The sequence below is a fragment of the Plodia interpunctella genome, chromosome 9, assembly GCF_027563975.2.
Source record: "Plodia interpunctella isolate USDA-ARS_2022_Savannah chromosome 9, ilPloInte3.2, whole genome shotgun sequence".
NCBI lineage: Eukaryota > Metazoa > Arthropoda > Insecta > Lepidoptera > Pyralidae > Plodia > Plodia interpunctella.
In genome coordinates, this window is record NC_071302.1 from 3805867 (window position 1) to 3826348 (window position 20482).

General features: G+C 33.4%; 1 protein-coding gene across 2 annotated transcripts in view; it reads right to left on the minus strand.

The window, feature by feature from the left end:
- Cad99C (Cadherin 99C) overlaps positions 1-20482 on the minus strand; it is a 138848-nt gene that overhangs the window by 42438 nt on the left and 75928 nt on the right. Inside the window, exons 1-2 of one of the 2 annotated variants that reach the window (XM_053749365.1) lie at positions 10535-10844; positions 10043-10101 (exon numbers count right to left, since the gene is read on the minus strand). The gene's annotated coding sequence lies outside the window, so the exon portion shown is untranslated. Of the gene's footprint in view, positions 1-10042; positions 10102-10534; positions 10845-20482 lie in introns of those variants that run through there. The other variant, XM_053749364.2, reaches the window with a different exon arrangement.

The window sequence follows — 20482 nt, forward strand, 5'->3', positions numbered from 1 at the left end:
TTCAGGAAAAAAATATCGGAAGTTTCGAGTTAAATTGAGAAACGAAATACTAAAATCGATAATGTCAACAATTTCACAATGGCATTCTTAAGAATTTTCTTGATCTCGCACCTGAGCAAGTAAACACAAAAAGGCTGTATAAATAATTCTCTGAATTCGTTCTGTTGTATTTTTGAACATTTGTCATGCTTTTAAGAAACCTTATTGCGCAAAATGTGCTCAGCTGGTGGTCTACACGACCGGCGTGGAAATTATAAGCAGGAGTTTTTTATAAATAAAAGTGGAGATATCTAAAACTAAAAAAAAGGTTTCAGATGTCTCCACTGAAAACTTAAAATATCTTTTACTCGATTTGCAGCACACTGGCCAGTAACTAAAAGAACGAAAACTATGAATATTACGAAATTAGAAAAAAGCAAGATCTCACAATTTTGGGCGGAAATATCGTTTTTCGGGTATACAAAAATGTACAAGAAGTAAAGCTTAATTTGGGTCTCGATAAATACTTGTGATCGACGACAGAAAATTGCTGTTATTTTTTTCATTCCCCGCAATAAAAATTGAAAGTATCAAATCACAAAAAATATCAATGACGATACAAGCCACAAGCGCAGTTAAGAAAATTTGAGAGAACACACTTTTAGTTTCTTTAACACAATTAAATTGGAGTGTAGCTTGTGTCCGTGGTTTCGATCACGTAAGTGTTACAATTAAGAGCAATAGTGCTATTTTCGGGACAAAAAATACAATTTCCATTGTCGCCAGTGCGCAGATAGCTAACAATAATGTCTGTCTTTTCTTCTTCTCTTTACCTCGAACGTAAATTTAGGTAAATTTAATATAAAAGGACTTATTAAAGCGCTTTTAATTCTTATATAGACCTGTTATTCATTATTTTATTTGTTTCACTTTATAACTAAAACATATAAAGGGCGGACTTAAGCCTGAGGCTTTTTCTACCAATCTAATAGGCGATGCAGAGAGAAAATAATACTTTTTAAATATTTATCATTAAAAAGTTAAATCATGCTTTAAGCTAAATTATGTTTTGTCTCTTTATGTCAATGTCAAACATTATAAAGTGCGACAGTGACAAAACTTACTTAGTGACAAAACGGGATTGGTCTATACAGTTCCATTGCAAAGTAACTGCAATTTGGATGTAATTTATTGTAGGCAAGGTCAGGTTGCGGCCTAGCACGTCTGTTCAATAACATCGGTCGTGTTTGATTCTGTTACCAAGTGGAGCGGAAGACTAGGCTTTTTATCTTCTTCACTCTCTGCTAAAAAGAGCCATTTTAATTATTATCAATTTGTGTTAGGCGTGTTGTCAATTAGATCGCTCTATTTGGGAGAGCTTTTCAAGATTTTTCGTAGAAACAAATACAATTACCAGATAAAAAAAGATAAATTAATCAAATATTTGATGTAAAGAGAAAAATCACAAATATTTACTAAATTTCGAAACAACCACAACATAACTCAGCGTACTTGTCCTATAACTATCATAATTATATTTAAGGTAATTATCTGAATCTTGATACGACAAGGTTGTAAGCTCCATTCCATCCGGTGCGGGACGTAAATCTCTGTCATAATACCGGGATATAACTCGACTAGATTCGGAATACGACGGAATGCGGGTTAGATATGCTGTGACGAAACTAAGGCCGACTGTTCGAGGCAAGGCAGTTTTAAGCCGAGGCTACAATGGGGAACTAGCTTTCAAAGGGCACATGAATAATTCTATTATGTTTCATTAAATATAACAATGTCATAATCTTTATGCACATAGTGAGTTGAATTACTATAGAATAGTTATATGCCAATATTTCGACTAATAAAACTTCAAGTTAATGTACATTACATTATATTCCGAGAAACTCTATATAAGAAGTAGAACTTCGTCTTGGTTTATAGTCTTAAAAAATGTACTGTAATGTAATAAATAAAGACCGAAACGAATTTCCTGAACCCAAATACTTGTCTCAGTTTCCCATCGATCTAATACAAATTTTGCACACTGTCCTAGATCAAAATTATATTATTAAGTGTAACATCGGAATTTTCTGCTGATTGTATCACAGTGATCTATATTCGAGTTTTCTCAAAAAAACTATTAAGTAACCTGAAATCCTGTGAACCTGTCAAGTTAATCCGTGCACACCATAGATAAAAGAAGTGTACACTATTCTCTGACCGTAATTTACATTATTTGTTTAAAATAATAAAATAGTATTGCAAAATAACCGTTTGTGAACCACAAGCTCCATTAATTACTTATTTTTATTTCACTTATTACACCCAAGAACATTAATTCATGCCAATAAACTTAATTAACGTTACAAAGTGCCCAGCGGAAATGTCATGTAGGTATAGGGCAGGTGCTAACCAACACCCCAGGTATTCTAAAATAAAATATAATTATGCACCGTCTCATATACACCTGGCTTAAACATGGACTATACTGAAATCTTAGGATGATGTTTCAGTGAGCTAAGATACATCGCTATGGTATCTTGCTGTTTTAGTTTCAGTAGCTTTAGCAAAACCGAAATTGTAGGTATAGTCTTCAAGACAGCGAAGCTGAGCTACCCTGACATTAATACTAGTTAAAAAATCTTAGCAGAACATTGCGCCCCGCGGCTTCGCTCAGGATAAAATTATTAATATTCAGAATAAAATCTATCACCATATGCGATTCTAGGTTATATTCTACCCGTATACCAAATTTCATCGAATTCTGCCCGGACGATGTTGCGTGATTCAACATGCATAAACATTCACATACAAACATTCGCATAGAGGGACACGCCAACTGTTAAGAATTTGTGTTGTTATCGAAAGCGATTCTTGGTGTAAATGCAACACATTTTTAGCGACATAGAACCGCGGCCTTATGCCTTATACGCAGTAATTGTTTTAGATTATGTGTCAGTCAACCACTAGTATGGAAATGCGTTCTTATCGAGACAATATTGAATTCCTAACATGCTATATTGTCATTGTTAGCACAGCCATGGTGTTAATAGTATTATAGTCCAAATATAGGTTCATAGTACATATAATAATAATATAATATAAGTACAACTAAATACAATTTAACGTATATTTTAACAGAATTAAACTTTTTCTTATTACACTATAATGTCTGAAATTTAATGCAATTGCGTATTTGTACTCAATTTCGAACCTTTCAAAATCACATTTTTATGTCATATGAGCCTAGCATATTTCATCTGCATTATATAGGTACATTATGTAGCCACAATTATTTCCTGAACTTCTAAACCTGCAGGTTGGAGGAGTTGAGCACTTGAACAGATCAAACTTTGACTAACGAAATATAATAATACTAGATGCGCCCCGGGGCTTCGCTCCCGTAAGAATTTTGGGATAAAAATCCTATATCCTATGTGTTATTCCAGGTTATATTCTATCCGTATACCAAATTTCCTCAAAATCCGTCCAGTAAATTTAGCGTTAAAGAGTAACAAACATACACAGGATAGGATTGTATACAGTGGTAATTTATTCCAGCCGCGACCATATTGTAGGGTTAAAGTGATCGTCAATTTTAAATTCAGAACGGATTGCAGTGTTAACAATGTACAATGTTGATAAATGTAAATAAACACTGGCTGGCTAGATTTAGATTTCATTTCAACGCATTTATGGTACACTTTATTCAACTGAACAAATTACAATAAAATATTGACCTATTCAAAAGCAAGCAATTTTAAGCGCAATTTTACCGCGTTTGAGACTTACTGAAACCAGATTCAATCGAATTGTAACTGTCTATTAATTCAATCTAATACTCATTATTCTACACCACAAAATTCCACCAATAAAAATAATAGCCTACTTTAATATTAACATTTTAATCCGATACAAAGTCTTACCATAATTCATCACGATCCTCTCCCAAATGTATGTAATGTATACATTAAACATATTTTAATCCCCTATAGCTGGGCTGCCACCCGTCGCGCATAGATGGCCCACCAAGCAAGGTGCATCCATATTATTAAAACCACTTATTGAAATCTAGTAGGTACCCACTGAAGCTCAATAATTCTATCTCATTGTATCATTGTATTTAGTTGCATTTAATAGGCGGAGTCTTGTAATTAGCATAGTTTTTATATATTGAAACATATGTTAGTTCGCCGTAAAACCCCCGAAAATAAATATAAAAAAAATAAATAAAATAAAATAAAAAATAATAAAAATAGGCGCTGTGAGGACGCAAAGTCCGGGGCGTGCGTTAAAAAAAACTTTATTAGAATTATGCAGACCCAGCTATGATTTTACAAAATGACCTTGGGAATGCTATTATTGCCTATCATTTATGAAGGTTATGTGCCCCTTAGTCGTCTCGTACGATATCCACAGGAGATTATATAGTGACCCTATTCTTGCATCACACGACAAATCTATACTATCTCTATATATCCCACTCTATACTGCCCTTTACGATTAACCACTTATAAAAAATCTACTAGACCTCGCAAAATGTCCAAAAAGCTAATTCTAAAAATTTAATCCAATCCAATTGGTAATATATTTTTCTTTAGGAAATTGAAATAAAATTAATAGAATATCCATATTAAAAAAATATAAAACATGTCACACTTCATTTACATGTTTTATAATTTTTTTAATATAGATATTCTATGGGCATTTTTTGATATCAGATCGAAAGTCCAATAGGCAAGTGTCCAAACCAATGTTATTAAAAGCATTTATTAAATACAAATACAGGAAGTATATCAAGTAATAATTGCGTTTCACTTGCGGAAATTTACGTGTTAATTAGCAGATCTTAAATTAGAGAAAGAGCACAATTTATAAACGGTAAATATATTTTTTATAGCAAAGCATAGCCCAGGGTCCACTTGAAAAATAAACCTAAACATTTTTGAAGATTTAACAGTAGTTTTAAGACCGGCCACTTACCTTACGTCAACCCTCCCTAAGAAATCTGGTATCATATCCATGAAGCGGTCCTATTCTTTATCAATATTATTGGGAAACTAACTCATAATTTCTCGGTCAATTTCCTTCCCACTATAAACATATTTTTATTGAAAAATGTTTTTGTTTTACATGAGATATCCAACAAAGCAGATTCAGTATTTAAAAAAATATAGATCAAAGTTAAATTCAAATAATTAAACACCTCTAAACACAGTGAATTGATCACAGATATCCGCCTTAGAACGTGACATAATCGTTTTAGTTAAATATCCCACGGTATTTAGTTAAATGCTGTAATCACGTAATTATTTGTGACGTCATCCGACTTGGAGAATGTTGATCACAAAGACCTGTAAGATCACGTAGTCACAGTTACATATTTTAAATTTTCAATACCTATTTACCAAAAACTCTGTAGTGATTATAATATTCAAACAATAGTAACGCATTGCGTCCATTTTCTCAAACGGCCCGGCGCAAACGCATTTTACAGTTGAGTTTGCACCCGAATTTTTGGGAAAAGAAACTGGGTAGCACATAAATAAAATATCAATGGGCAGATACTGTGGTCTGAGTATTTTTGCTCATCATCATCATTGTCAGTCCACATCAACCCATTCCAGGGTAAAGACCACCGTTATTTCGCGGCACTTCATACGGTCCTGTACCAATCTCAACCATCGCTATCCATATTTTTGCTACTTGAATGCAACATATCAGAATTATTTTCTATGCAATATTTTTATAGCCTGTATTTTGTGTCCCACTGCTGGGCAAAGGTTTTTGTCTTCCAAAGGTCTCTTTTGCCATAAAAAGTGATGCAAATTAATGTTACTAAAGTAATGTTAGAATTGATCAGATTTTTTTCAGATTTTGAAGCTGTCTGGTCCATATCTTTCTCTATTTTTATTATTAGTTAATAGATAATTAGTATTCTGACCAAATGAATTCCATATTAAAGCAGAACAAATAGAATTTCCTGAATAAAAAAGCCTTAACTCCATTAACCAAATCGACATTTACATTCGACATTACAATTTATATCAGAACTGTATCGCGTGTTCCTGAAATATTAAGATAATATCAAATATCAAGCGAGATCTGCATTAATATAAAATAAACGGGAATAAATTAGAAACTTAACTATCTTAATTATAAATGTTTCGACATGATAAATAAAGTACAAGAGAGGCCGTGGGCGTGCGTCTGCAGAATCGGTTTCATAATTCGATCGATATTCGATCACACGGAACGAATCGGAAAAAGTATCAATTGTTATGTATTGCACATAATTATGACAGATGATGAGTGCCGAATTGTGCAAGAAATCCTTTTAATAATTTATTTGAAACTTAATTTTTGTCAGCACAAGATAGGTTATGCTAATATGGAAATTTTAAAGATTTTTACTTTTATTTTATAGAACAATTCAGAATTATATTTTTTGGATTTACAAAGACAAAAACAATTCTAAAATAATTGTTTTAAAAACTTAATTTACAGAGCTCTTTTGCTAGATTGGTTAAGTAGATTCGACACCGCATCTGACAAATTAAACCATAATGGTTTCTCAAAATTAGTTCTCATTTACACCTAACAAAAATTACTATCGAAACTTCACACATGACACATTCAGAACTTAATGTTCATCAGAATGAATTTCCTGATCTACGTCATATTTTTATTTTACACTGATATAGATGTTATTTATTTAAAGCAATATTTAACAAATAAAAACATATTTAAAAATAAAGAAAAAGACGGAGTTCATGATAAAAGCGTTTTTACCAAACTTTAGGATAAAAATAAAATAATAATTACGTATAAAATGTTTATTTTTATGCAAAGACCAGACATACCTATAAAATTGGCGATTACTAACTCTAAATACTTAATTTATTCAAACGAGCGTTAACGTCAGGTACATATTGCACATAAGAGTATTGAACACGATAACGAACATTAATTTATAGAACCCAGTGCAGCTTAACATTTAGTTTGCACGATCAGTCATTACGATAGTCTAAACTAACAAGCGGGAATGACACTCAAACATACCATTTCGAACGCAATACTACAAGTTACATTACTAAAAGGGATTATTTCAATTGATCTCTAAAACTATACAGTCCAGACTACAAAAATATTTTCAAGAAATTCTGACTCTTATCTAAGTAATTTCCCGGTTACTTCCTCAGCCAGAAAGCATCAAAGCCCAGAGCCCGTTTAATGTTTGTTAGATCATTGATCGCTATTATATATATAATTATTGATATCAAGATGTGTGTATCCTTCATTCAAAATTTTATGTCCATCATTGGGTAGTATGAAAAGCGCGTCGATGTCTTTTCAAAGGACATAATTTAGTACGCTTTTCAGCGACGAGAAAACGTTATATAGCATTCAAAGTTTTATTTGCAATCTCAGAAATCTAATAAAGAAAAAGTTACATGGATTTTAAAATCCAAAATAGTATATTTACGAATGGGATATTCGCAAATCTAATCCAATTAATTCATATAATCGAATTTGAAATTTAAAAGTAGTGTAGTTATCCCGAATGTATTTTCTTTTTTATTTATTGCTATTGCCACAAATAAGTTCAGTATTGATATAAATTATTGTATTAAGTAAATACCATAGTATCATAGTGAACCCAGTAACATATTACGTAAACCCGACTTTAAATATAAAATTTTTAAAAGTATTAACTTTATGTTCAACCAGCTTTTGCCCGCGGCTTCGCCCGCGGAAATTTCTCACGGGAACACATACACACATACATTTATGTAAAATTTCAAGAAGATTGCTTGAGTAGAAAGATCGTGAAGAGTTAACAAACAAACTTACTTTCGCATTTATAATATTAGCTAGGATTAGGTTGCCTCTAAATTACGGGCTATTTTCTAAAAGACCTAGTGGTTCCCGATTCATTTGTCAGGATATATCAATTTGAACGTGGGTCTAGCAGATGGTTATCTAGAATCTAGCCAATTAAACCCGGGAGACACATCGTTAGTATTTATTTTGAAACCGGCCATCTAATTGAGATCTCGCACCCAATCGTCTGATTGAGCTCAACTCGGATAAATGTCTGTTTAAAATGTGAATGAAGGATACTACTTCCTACTTAAAATTCTACACGCGAAAGTCCAAATTCAAAATTCTAATTGTTTATTGCCATTCATATTGTACACTAGATGTTGCCCGGGACTTCGCTCCCGTGAGAATTTTGAAATAAAATAAACCTATAGCGATCTTGGATAATATACCTTCTAATGGTGAAAGAATTTTTGAAATCGGTTCGGTAGTTTCAGAGATTACCCGGCTCAAACATAAAAACTTACAAACGCTTACCTCTTTATGATAATAGTATAGATATTAGTACTTAGCACTAAGCACACTATTTATAATTTGGTATATAAACCCTGTCGGGTAAGTTTTTGTATGTGTGAGGTAACTATCAACGCCTTTCTTTGCAATATTAAATGAGTGGTTTGCAATTGAGTTTTCCACTGCTTCAATTGCCGACTGTTGTTGCTAGATCATGACAGTTCAAAATGAGAAACGAATATTTTAGAAATTTAAGATGAAAATTAGGGAAGGTCTAATTTTGGCATAAAAATTAGATCTTGTTTATTATCATCATCTTGTTAACAAATTAAGTGATGACAAATGAGTACCATGTTATAAGTAGGTGCGTAACTCTAAATGAGTGGTGGACAAACTTTAACATGTAATCTGAACATCTGTTTAATCCTAAACTAGAAAAAAATAAAATGAAGTAACTAGACATTAATAATAAATCCTTAAATAGAAAATAAAGTAATAAGTTGGATGTCAACTTTTATGGCAGTAAGAGGCGAGACCAGTCCAATAAAATATATAAATTAGAACTAGTACAAGTGTTTAATTGAATTAACGAATGTGTCAATTTGAACCATCAAAGTGTCAGAATTGTAAATTTATTTTTAGGGTGGGTTGCACCGTCAACTTTGACGTTAACTTTAACGTGCGCAGAAAAACGCAAAGTACGGCGCGCCGGTTAAAATCAACGTCAAATATGACGGTGCAACTTCCCTTAGTCTTTAATGAGCAACAGAATTATTTAATTATTTTAGAGCCATAAAATTTGTGTTAGGATCAATGAATTTATTTAAATAATCCAATACACTATTTTAAATAAAGTTATAACAGTGACAGCTAGTGATGTACCGTTTTGTACGCGGAATAAGTCAGTCTTCGGCAATCCCCGAGAATATTTAAGATTAGAACTTATTTAAAAAACGGATATATTCAAGCAAAAATATTTTCTAGAACAGATAACCAAATAATATGTTCGGCGTCACAGCTCTATAAAAAATAAGTATCAAACTGACGTGGCCACTTTCCAGCCACGCAAGTTAACGGTACAGGAGTGCTGTTTAAAAAATATGACTCACCAAGAACAGGTGCGACTATAGATTTTAAACTAGTTACGTATATCGAATTCTTAATCGAATAAATCGCTGTCTTAACAGCTTCCTTTGAATTATATGTTTTAGTTCTAATATATCAGGTAGTCGATTCTGCTAACGTAAAGTGACAGTATGTCATAGTGGCGTTTCAATAGTTATTTAACGTATGTTGTAACTATTAGTTATAATAATTGTGTAAAACGCACTACTATTGAAACATTATTAGGGGTGAGTTACCCCATCAATTGTGTAAACAAAATGGCGAACTTTACGTTTTCCGCGCACATTAAAGTTAACGTCAAAGTGGACGGTGCAACCCACCCTAAGACACAACTTTGACTAAACGTTAGATCGACACCCGGTTCTTTTAACCACATCCACTATAACTATATATAATAAAACTACTATAGAAAAACCACTACACAGATATCAGTGTGTGTCGGGTAACGTTAGGTTATATGACCTATCGTTACCAGAATCGAGACCGCCAACAGGCGACATAAAAATCGCACTTACTGACTACGCGCGCCGAATCGCAAAGTGCCGAAGCCTATCAAGTGGCGAATAAATAAAAAAAAAACAAATTTAAAAAAAATACTCACGCAGCGATTACAGTCTCGGCGTATTCGCATTACTCAGATGATCCGTGTCAGTCGGCCGTCTGCAACAAAAAACGTGTGCGTTAATTTGGCATGCCCACTTGGGAGAACGATAGTTAACGAAAATAACTGTTTTTTTTTTAAAGGAAAAACATGTTGTTTATGTATTTTACGGAGCGTTTCCCATTTACACCTTTTTATTTCAATCGATAAGTCAATATGTTTAAGCAGCATTAAAAAACTAGAAGTATCAGTCCCACACATCTTACTAATCTGAAGAGTGAGGTGAGTGCATGAGCATGTTTGTTACTATATAACATCACAACTAATGCAGATACTAATACTAGGCATACAAAAATATACACAGATAAAGTCTCGATAAAATACATAAACCTATATGACATTAAAACTCTATTCATCATTCCTTGAACTTTTTACCCGTAATTCCTACGGGAGATATTACGACAACAACTCTAAGACAATAAAATATAATACCTCTTTTTTATTTATCTCCTAGCCAATTGCGAAAACTTCACAAAAGGACACAAATAACACAGAATCCCGCTGGGCACTAACTACACACTTTGCAATTTAGTTCCCGGTACCAAACCGATAAGGCTTCAGATGTGATCTTTTCCTTGCGCATGAGTTGCATCACAGCAAAGCCTTGGGCACAGAACACCGAGCAATCAGAAATCTAGCTCACAAAACACATTTTACTAATAAAACTGACTACGCACGCGACGCGCGTCCTCCGCTTACGGGCGACTAGCAATTATGACCTTTTTTTTTGACGCGTCTATACATCTGACTTCGTGTACGACTCTCGCGGTATTTTTTATACTGAAGGGCATAATAAGGTTTATCCCTTTATCATCGGTATTTCATGTCTTGCTCCCAACATTGTCTGCCACAATGGCGATTGTGAGAAAGAATGAGACAATAGGCTTCGCAATTAGCACTGCCAATTATTTGTTTAGGCATTGTTTGCTAAATACTAAATAAACAAGTGATGTCAACGTGATCCTGTTTTTATGTTTGTAAGCTTTGGTGAACTAATCAAGCCTTATTTGGCATATTCAGAATATTACGATTCTATCCGCGAGCATAACTGCTTAATGCTTTATTCAAAAGAAAATATTATCCTTCATAGTCGCTTTTTGCCGGTTTAATTGCTGGTTCTAAGCTGTGACTGCTGAAAGATCGGGTTCCACGTAAATTAAATTGAAAATTTAAAAAATTAGGCAGTCAATTTGTGTGCGTCCGTGGACCGTCCGCTTGTCGAAAGTCAATGTAATAAAATAAAATCTTCAAACAATAATATTACGATAAATAATTTGTAAAATACGCTTCTTTTAATTTAAAGGAAACTCATAATCCAATATTTATTAGTTCCTGCCATAACGCAATAGGCACGTCCGGATCCTGCAGCGCATTCTTTTGCAAATCTGAAATTATGTCCACAAACCTTTATTCCATACAATTTAAAAACCTAATAAATACGCGATTACGCACGGCAGAGCTCCTGCCAAGTCGCTTTCAGGAAACATGATTGTATTTTAATGGCACCGACGTTCATGTAGGCAGGGACTAAATTGACCACTCTATATTTGGATGCGGTCAAGTCACAACTCTTTGGATAATTAGTTGTCTCATTCAAGTCAGATTTACTGCTATTCCGTAAGCGCCTGGATATACATATACAAAATTATGTAACGTAAGTATGCTAAACTGGGTAATCCTCTCGAAGCATATTAATATTATCAGCTGCATTACTCCCGAATAGAAATGTCGTGAGTTACACAATTTGATAATTATTGTAATGATCTTGTAAACGACTATAGTTTGTTAATCATCCATGTAATCTGTTTCTTAATGTGTTTTATATGGTCTATTCAATATTGCGACTAAGGATATCGTGGTGGTGGTCCAAATGCCTTTATTCCTCATGAATAAGTAATGAAGCTTATCAGGTAATTTCAACTGTTCTTGCACTGGTTAAACCACGGAACTAATAATCTTAGTTCTATATTAGGTAGGTTTGAATTTTTATCTGAGAACCTGTCGATATGTCATTGTGACTTGGAAGTTTTTTTACGCCAATTAGCTTGATTCTCGAGTCGTTGTCGAATTGTATTGCTAAAATAAACTAAACTATTATGCTCAATTTTCAAGAAAATGTTAAATACATTTTCACCCCAAATTTCTACTCCTAGAGACCGGAAATAAGGGGTGAAAGTTTATGACAAACGCACCCGATTCATTGCGCCGCGGGCGATGCTGCAAGCAACAGCTAGTAACGAATAAAGTAACATAAACGACACCGCTGCAGATTTTATGGTATTTAATATCAGCCTAAATAATTTTAAAGGTGTATTAAATCCACAACGATACAATTTGATTCCAAAGCACCCTGCAACTTTGCAAGTGATGGCAGGCGTGGGCGAGTGCGGACCGACAGTATGACTCACAATTTGGTAGTGTATTGCGTCAGAAATACGGCCTATCGAAACGTAATAGCCGTTCGTAAGGTGAATAAGTGTTCTGTTCTACCGTGAGAATTCTTTCTGCAAATATTTGAATTTTCGAGACTTTCTTTCAACAATAATTTTTTTTTCGAACTTTGTGGAAAGGTTCTTTTACTTTGAAGTTCATTAACAAGTAAAAAAAAACAACACACATATTCCTTCAAGTCAAGTAGAGATAATTTAGTTTTCATCAAACATTTCCCACTAATATTACTACTTCACACTCATACGGCTGGGCCAATTTTTATGAAATTTGGTATTGAGCTATCTGATAACTTAAATTGACATATTTATAGAATACTTTTATTGCAAAAGTACGTGACTCCCGTAAGATTTGGTCAAAAAGTCGAGATATCAATGGCGCTGTATAGAGTATGGATATTATATGGCTCTAAATAATGTGCATAAAAAACATAGATATTTTATTAAGTAATGACGCGTGGTGCAGCTAGTAAACTAATAAATTAATTAACTTATCTACTTCTGATTTCGATTATACGTACAGTGTGATCTCATAAAATTTAATACTTCTCTGACGGCAATCGGTTAATACGAGTCAAATAATTACAAAATTGTATTAACGTAATCTTGATTTTGAAATATACCACAAGGTCCAAAAAACGGACAAGGTTCTAATTATCTGTTTAATTTCTGTTTATAGGATTTATGAAGAACATCCGTTTGTAAAGTTACGAAACGATCAATAATTAAGATCAATTATAATTGGAAGTATTGTGGTAAATCACTGTACTATGGTAATTCTTGATTTCCTTTTTAAAATTGCGCTAGCATTAAATAGGAATTAATATTTTTCCTAAAATACTTCTGCAAAAAGCTTCTATAACAATATCTATTGCTTTATGGTAGCTGACAATTTATTTGCTCGAGAGACGAGACGTACTATTTCGAAAATAGTATGCGTAATCCTATATTTTAAATTATCAATTTCTTTTATATTTGTATGTAAGGTTTTATCTATTTCTCCGAAACGGCAACTATGATTTCGGCGCATTTTCGTATGAAGGTAGTCTTAAAGTCTTCACAAAATTATGGGTCTCCGTAAAAATATCAACATAACAAAGATAGCCCAACTTAAGCTAATAATATAAATCAAAGTGTTAATCTTAAAATGACTAGATTATGATTTAGTAAATATTCGCAAGTCATGGTATGTACCACACCACGTTTAGGTATTGGTCATGTAACTGCTTTTAAACAATTGATCTTTCGAAATCGAAGCGATTCAAAATCGATTTGCATCGATGTAGCGAATCGCGTTGGTGACGATGATAGTATACGCACAATAAAGTTATAAAGACTGAGCGTCAGTACAAAAAAAAATCGTAATTCATTTAGTTAAACGACAACAGTTTAAATAAAAATCTAGTATTTTTATAGAAACAACTATCATTTTACATTTAGTAATCATTATTTTATATTATCATTATACTTTTGAAAACAAAACTGGCCATAAAACGTTATATTGGCACAATGGACAATGTAGGTATGTAAGTAAACATACCAGGCATATTTGTGTGCAAATGTCACATTAACACCGTCAAATATCAGGTCTATTTAAAATTTTAGTAAGGTATTTTCAGTATCGTCGTCTGGCGTCTTTATTTTTCTATGACAGTGTATTAAAAAAAAACATAATAAAGCACTTCTCATTACTACATTGACTTTCGCCGCGGACGCGTGGGCGGTGGGAGGGCCAAGATCTCAACTCGGTCAAACAAACACGAACAGGTTGAAGCGGTAGAATAAATTGAATTATAACTAGCTGCCCGCCCTGGATTCTCTCGGGTAAAGACTAAAGCCATAATAACTTAGACACCTAAACCTTCCTCAAAAATCACACTAATATATTGGTGAAAACCAGACAAAAATCCGTCCGGTAGTTTTTTTTTTAGTTTATCGCGTTTTACAGACAGAGAGACGTGACCGGACTTGGTGTGCCTGGATATGTAAGGACTTGGTGTGCCTAGTCGTTACATCAACGCTATGTATCAAGTATATGTTTCACGTCCTTCATTCCTTCTGTGGCTACTCTTGATTTGTTATGTGTTAGCTTGCTTTTCGCATTACGTTGCTTATTGTTATGTTGTGTTTAACATGAATAAAAAGAGAAAAAGAAAACAAAGCAATTCTTTAGAATTGGAAATAGGCAATTATTTACTTTTAATTGTAATATGTAACAATATTAAAGAATGTTATTGTATAGCATGTTTTTCTATATTATAACAATGTTCTCTAGAATAGTTGTCAGAAATTATAAGTAATGCAATTGGTATTAAGGCATTTCGTACTAATTATAACCTAACATGGATATCAATAGCACAGGATATAATTAGCAATTACTTCTCGAATGTCCTTTGACTAAAATGGTGTTTTGGCATATTGGAAAAAATTGTAAATTGGCATAATTTTTAACCAACATCCTTATGGCGGCTTTTTCGCAACACAGCGACAAATAGAGGTACAGATATGTGTAAGTAACAGTAAATACACGATCCCAGTGACGGTTATTCAACATTCAGTTATTAGCACGTATTGTCTTCAACAAGCTATAGCTAAATGCCCCACTTCTTAGAACAAAGGACCAATTTCTGAAACGAAAGTCTGCTGTGATTTATTTTGACAAAATATTGAGTTACACGTTTCCCTGTTGCGAAATATTGTAAAGAAATAATTTACTTTAATTGTCAATAAATTAATATCTACATCATTAGGAATGTTATTTTTAGTTGTCCTCATAGTGCACATATTAAAATTGGTGCTCTGCGAGGAATTCTATTATTTTGTACGCAAACATTGCAGGAAAAAAATTGCCAAGTACAACTTGATGCAAGGGGCAGGCAATGAAGCTAATTGTCAAATTATCCATGTGAGAAGTCTTGCATGCTTTTCTTCCAAGCTTTTATTACGCAATCAAATCTTGCAAGTTCACTAAATACTCTCGCTTGTCTTACAGAGTTGAAATATCACGTATCGTTTTATAAATTTCCATAACACGAATTTTACGAGTGAAAAATGTTTTTTCTTGACGATGATAGATGCCAAGCTCCAGCATACTAGGGATACAGACATCACTATAATTGAGACAAAATCTAAATCAACTATGAGATAAATATGTATATTCAAATGGAAATTGTGCTAGTCGGACACTGCAATAAGTTTAATTAGTTTTAAAGACATGACAAATACATAATATTGCAAAATTATAGTATTCCTTTTGAAGCGCCTTCGCCATCTCAAACCTTGCTCTTGGGTGTAAGTACCCTTAATTATATCCTCACACATCCTGAATTAGATGAAACATAATTGTATGTCATTAAAATACTGTAATTTGAAGAATTGCTCGCATGTTATTGACGATTTTATGTTACTAAACATAATTATGATGTTTATGTTAATAGATACCGGGGTGGACATTTTAATTAAATCGGCAAACAGTTCGTGACGAAAACTGGCTGTTTGATAATAATAAACTTCAAAGATTTTACGACAAAGGGGTTGCAGTGTCAAATTGAACGTGCGCATAAAAACGCAAAGTACGCCATTTTGTCAAAACGTCAGCTGCGCGCCTGTTAAAATCAACGTCATAGCCTTATTGCTTGCACCAGTCAATTTTGAGGATAACTTGCACCAGGTCAAAGTTGACTGGTTTAACGCACCCTAAATAAAAAAAACATTATTCCTTTCCTATATATTCTTAATATGACCAAAAAGGGAGTTTATTATATAGTAATACTTTAATACCTTAGTTTTATCACTACTACTTCAAAAATGTCTACTCCCCAACCAAATGAAAGCTGAATATGAGAAATATTAGCAAATAGAAAATCATTCACGTATTTGTTGACTTGACCCAGTAAGCTACTATTTCCCACAAGTATGAGTCAGTGACCATTTCGCTATTCTTGTCTATGTGTAGTTTTATAGCTGGGTTATTGTCTAAACTTTAATTCTAAATTAAACTATATCATGTTTAATACCGATATTATACATTTCCGCAGTAAAAGCAAAGAGATTTCTACTACTAATCATGTTCAGCTGCTTCATATTAAACAAACAACAACATTTTTTTTAAAATTTAAACAGACAGAATTGTTATAAACAACATTTTTGCAATCAAATGCCGCTCACTTCTGAACCAAGTCAAAATCTCTCGCACGCCCTTTAGATTGACTGCGAAGGAAGTCGATTGGGAGATAATTCAACTGATAACAAACTAACACGCTGTTTGACAAGCCAGCATAATTAACGAGGTAATTTGTTTCAATGATTAGTCAGGTTTGGTATTAACAGAACAGCCAACTGGCCAAAATTTTTGTAATTACAAATACATCTCTGTATAAAAGTCGAAGCAGCATAATTTAATATGCGATTGACTATCAACTACTATACTATCAACACCAGTGTGTTTTGGTTCACATCAAGACAGGTTCGAAACCAAGTTAGGTGTTTCAAGTCAGGAACTGAAAAGGTGTCGCCGTCAACGGATCAATCTTCTTCTTCACTGAAGAAGTGCAAAATGCTTTGCATACATGCTTGAATATAAAGACGTATTGCTAGTATTTTTTTTTGTTAAAAATAGAAATAAATAGATTACACACACAACACATCCTTCAGCCCTAATAACAATTACAAGCATCCAATTATGAAGAAGTTAATTTCGACCGCAACGCAAATAAAAGGGCTGTAAAGATTAATGATGTACACTCTAGAGCCGATATTATTATGAACGCAAAGCGTTTCGACGAAGAAGGATGGTTTGCTTTACAACTATAAATTACACTACTCGATGGAAACTAAATGCTCGCTGAACGTACTACAACAGAAAACTATCTTTATATAACTGCAATAAACGTTACTGACTGTAAAATGTGAATCTCCCACGTCGTCTCGACCCGCCGCGATGGCATTTGAAAACAGCCAACGGAAGGTATTTGGAACACCAGGGAAAGAAGATCCACAACCTGTGGCATTTAGTATTTAGAATATTGTGTAAAACTAGTAAACAGGTACTGACATACCTGGACTGAAGTAGTAAAAATATGAAAGTTGTTAAATTAAATAAAATTTTGGGCACAACAAATTTAGGTCTATACTAAATTCTTTAAAAAAATGTACTTTGTGGATATAAAACACTTTAATGTAATGTAAAAAAAACTAGCAAACAATGTTTGTTATTGAGTTGTACCTATATTGTACCTTCAAATGTGTTTAGAAGTGCAATAAACTTTAAATAGAATAAATAAATTAAACAAAAATAGTTGTCACAAATTCACCACATCTATTCTTGAACATAGTAAGACGGTGTATGATTTTGTAAGTTATTAAACATATAAAGAGAGTGCAAGTGTTACAGAGGCCACAAAGCAACCGAAATAGCAACTAACGGGCAGGTCGTGGAAGGCAAGCACGCGATGAAGCGCAGGTCCTAAGTTCAAGCCAGTCAAGGTCCCGATGATGCCGTTATCGGAACAGCGGCGTCACGAGATGCGCAAGCGCTTGATTCATATTCGAGTTTTCATTGTTATCTGTTTGTACAAATGAGGTCTCGCGTGTTTCGTGTCCGATACGAGTATCTTCTGTATGGTTTGCGGCTTCAGTTGTGGAACTTTGCCTTTCAATAGTTATGAGCCAGTTATAGGTCACAATTACAACTAGTATCAGTATCTCTTAATTACACTATTAACATTGTTACTACATGGTTCTTAACAAGTAATAATTTTAAAGTGTCTAATCTATTACATGATACAGTTAATTATGAGGTATAAAGCTACAAATATGAGATGTTATGCGATTATGCCTAAAGCATCAAATGTAGTCATAGTTAAGGTACAAGACAATTTTACTTTGGTACATAATAGATATAATAGTCTGAAGAGAAAAATCTGCGTACAGAAATATTTAGCAATAGATTTGCTCCCTTTGTAACCTGCAAAGAGATTGTCTGTGTCGGTACTTTGCCTATATAAAATAGGACTTTAAACGTTTTTGCCCTATAACCTTTAAAGCCAGCGCGAGCTGTCTCGCAACAGTTTTTATCAACAATTGCATTATCAACTCTGTCAACGGTTCGAGCAGAAATGGAAACAAACCCTTGGAAATCACGAATCGCATTTAGTTATTATCCAGAACTGAAGCAAAGATTACTGATCGCTTCGTGATTTTGTCGGCTAGTCGGCAAATGAATTGGCACGAATCGTGAATAAATTAACTGACATTGTTTAGGAGTTTCACTGAGAAAAAATGGTGGAATTAAGCAAATGTCGATTTCTTATTGCTTCATAAAAATTAATAAAACAATATCTATAGGTTCTGTTACTTTTCCTTTAAAAGTGGTGCGTAATTTTAAATTGCCTACGTATTGCTATATGATGCCAATATCCTGAGGTAAAGCAAAGATCTCAGGAGAAATCATACGGTGAGCTAATGATTCGACCGTTCTCAAAAATATCCGGTTCCGCATGAGAGGTATCTGCGAACCAAATATAGCCGTTGATCTGATAGCCTTCTACGTTTGAATACGGACGATAATGACTTGTGATTAAGATCTTTTTCCAATGAAATTGTAAGTGGGAGAGCGACTTAGACAGAGACACTGCCTCTTTTAGGCTGTGACGATTAGCATGTTGGCATTCGACTAGAGTATTGATTACTCTTAAATCTTTATAAAGACACAAAATGCAGAACACTACATATTTTCTGACAAACTTTTATACCTAAAGGTAAAAATAAATTGTAATATAAATCTTCTAATATTAATTAATTAAGTACATTCGTTGGATTCAAAGCATACATAATCAAAGATAATAGAGACCTAAAACCTACCAACCTTTAACTTAAAATTGAATAATTTTAAACGGTGAGGTCAAGTAATTCGAGTTTTGGTCAAACACGAAACCGTAATGTCACTGGTTACGAAAGTCACGCGCCTTGTTCTAAATCACATTTGAGGGCAAAAACTTCGAATTTTACCGGATAATTTAGCCATTACAGTGGCGAAACGGAGACCACTTTTTGTGCATTTCATTGTCATCGAGGTCAGAGTGCGTGAGTCTAAATGCTTTAGTAACGATATTTAAAAGTGAAAGGTGTCCTTCAGCCAAAAGGTAAAATAGAGCAATTTCGAATGCGATTGCACTGGTTGCAGCTTGCAACGATTTTTAATGATGAAGATAGAAAGTTCAACGAAGGGAATCGACTAGCAAATGTCACTGGAACTAATCACCTCTTCGATTGAATGACTTAACTTCACGCTTTCTTCACCAATAAATACGTGATACCAATTACTTTTACTATTTTTTGATTAAATGATTCGTACTTGAAGGTTTTAAGGGAAATTGTCGATATTTTTTTTTGTGAAGCAATTGTCTGCCTGAGAAACCTTCGACAATTTTCAACTTTTTTGATGTCTTCGTTTATATTTGTAATATAAGATCTTTTTACGAAGGGTCTTTTAGTTTTCCGTCACTTTGCAAGAGAAGAAAATAATTATCATGTTTGATCTTTAGAGTTGATAAATAAGCTCTTAAGAGCTCAATTATGAATCCACGAAGGATTATACAACTCTTTTTATTTTTCAAATTTAACCTTCTACATCCATGTAATTACTTAAACTACTTACACTTCTAAAAGGAAGGCCAACAATTGATACAGCTTATTACAGTTGTTTCATCAAGTATTAATAATAGAGCATAGAAACACACTGAACTATAAATTTCGTAACATTCTATGAGTATTTTGGCATATCTTAATGGAAGTTCAATTATTTGAATTACGATATCCAGTAGGCTGTGTTAATCGACTAATAATAGTTGTATAGCATTTTTTTAAGTTCAGTTTAATCATTTGCGAATTTTAACGACTTTCAAACATCATTCAACTTCAGAACCAATGACAG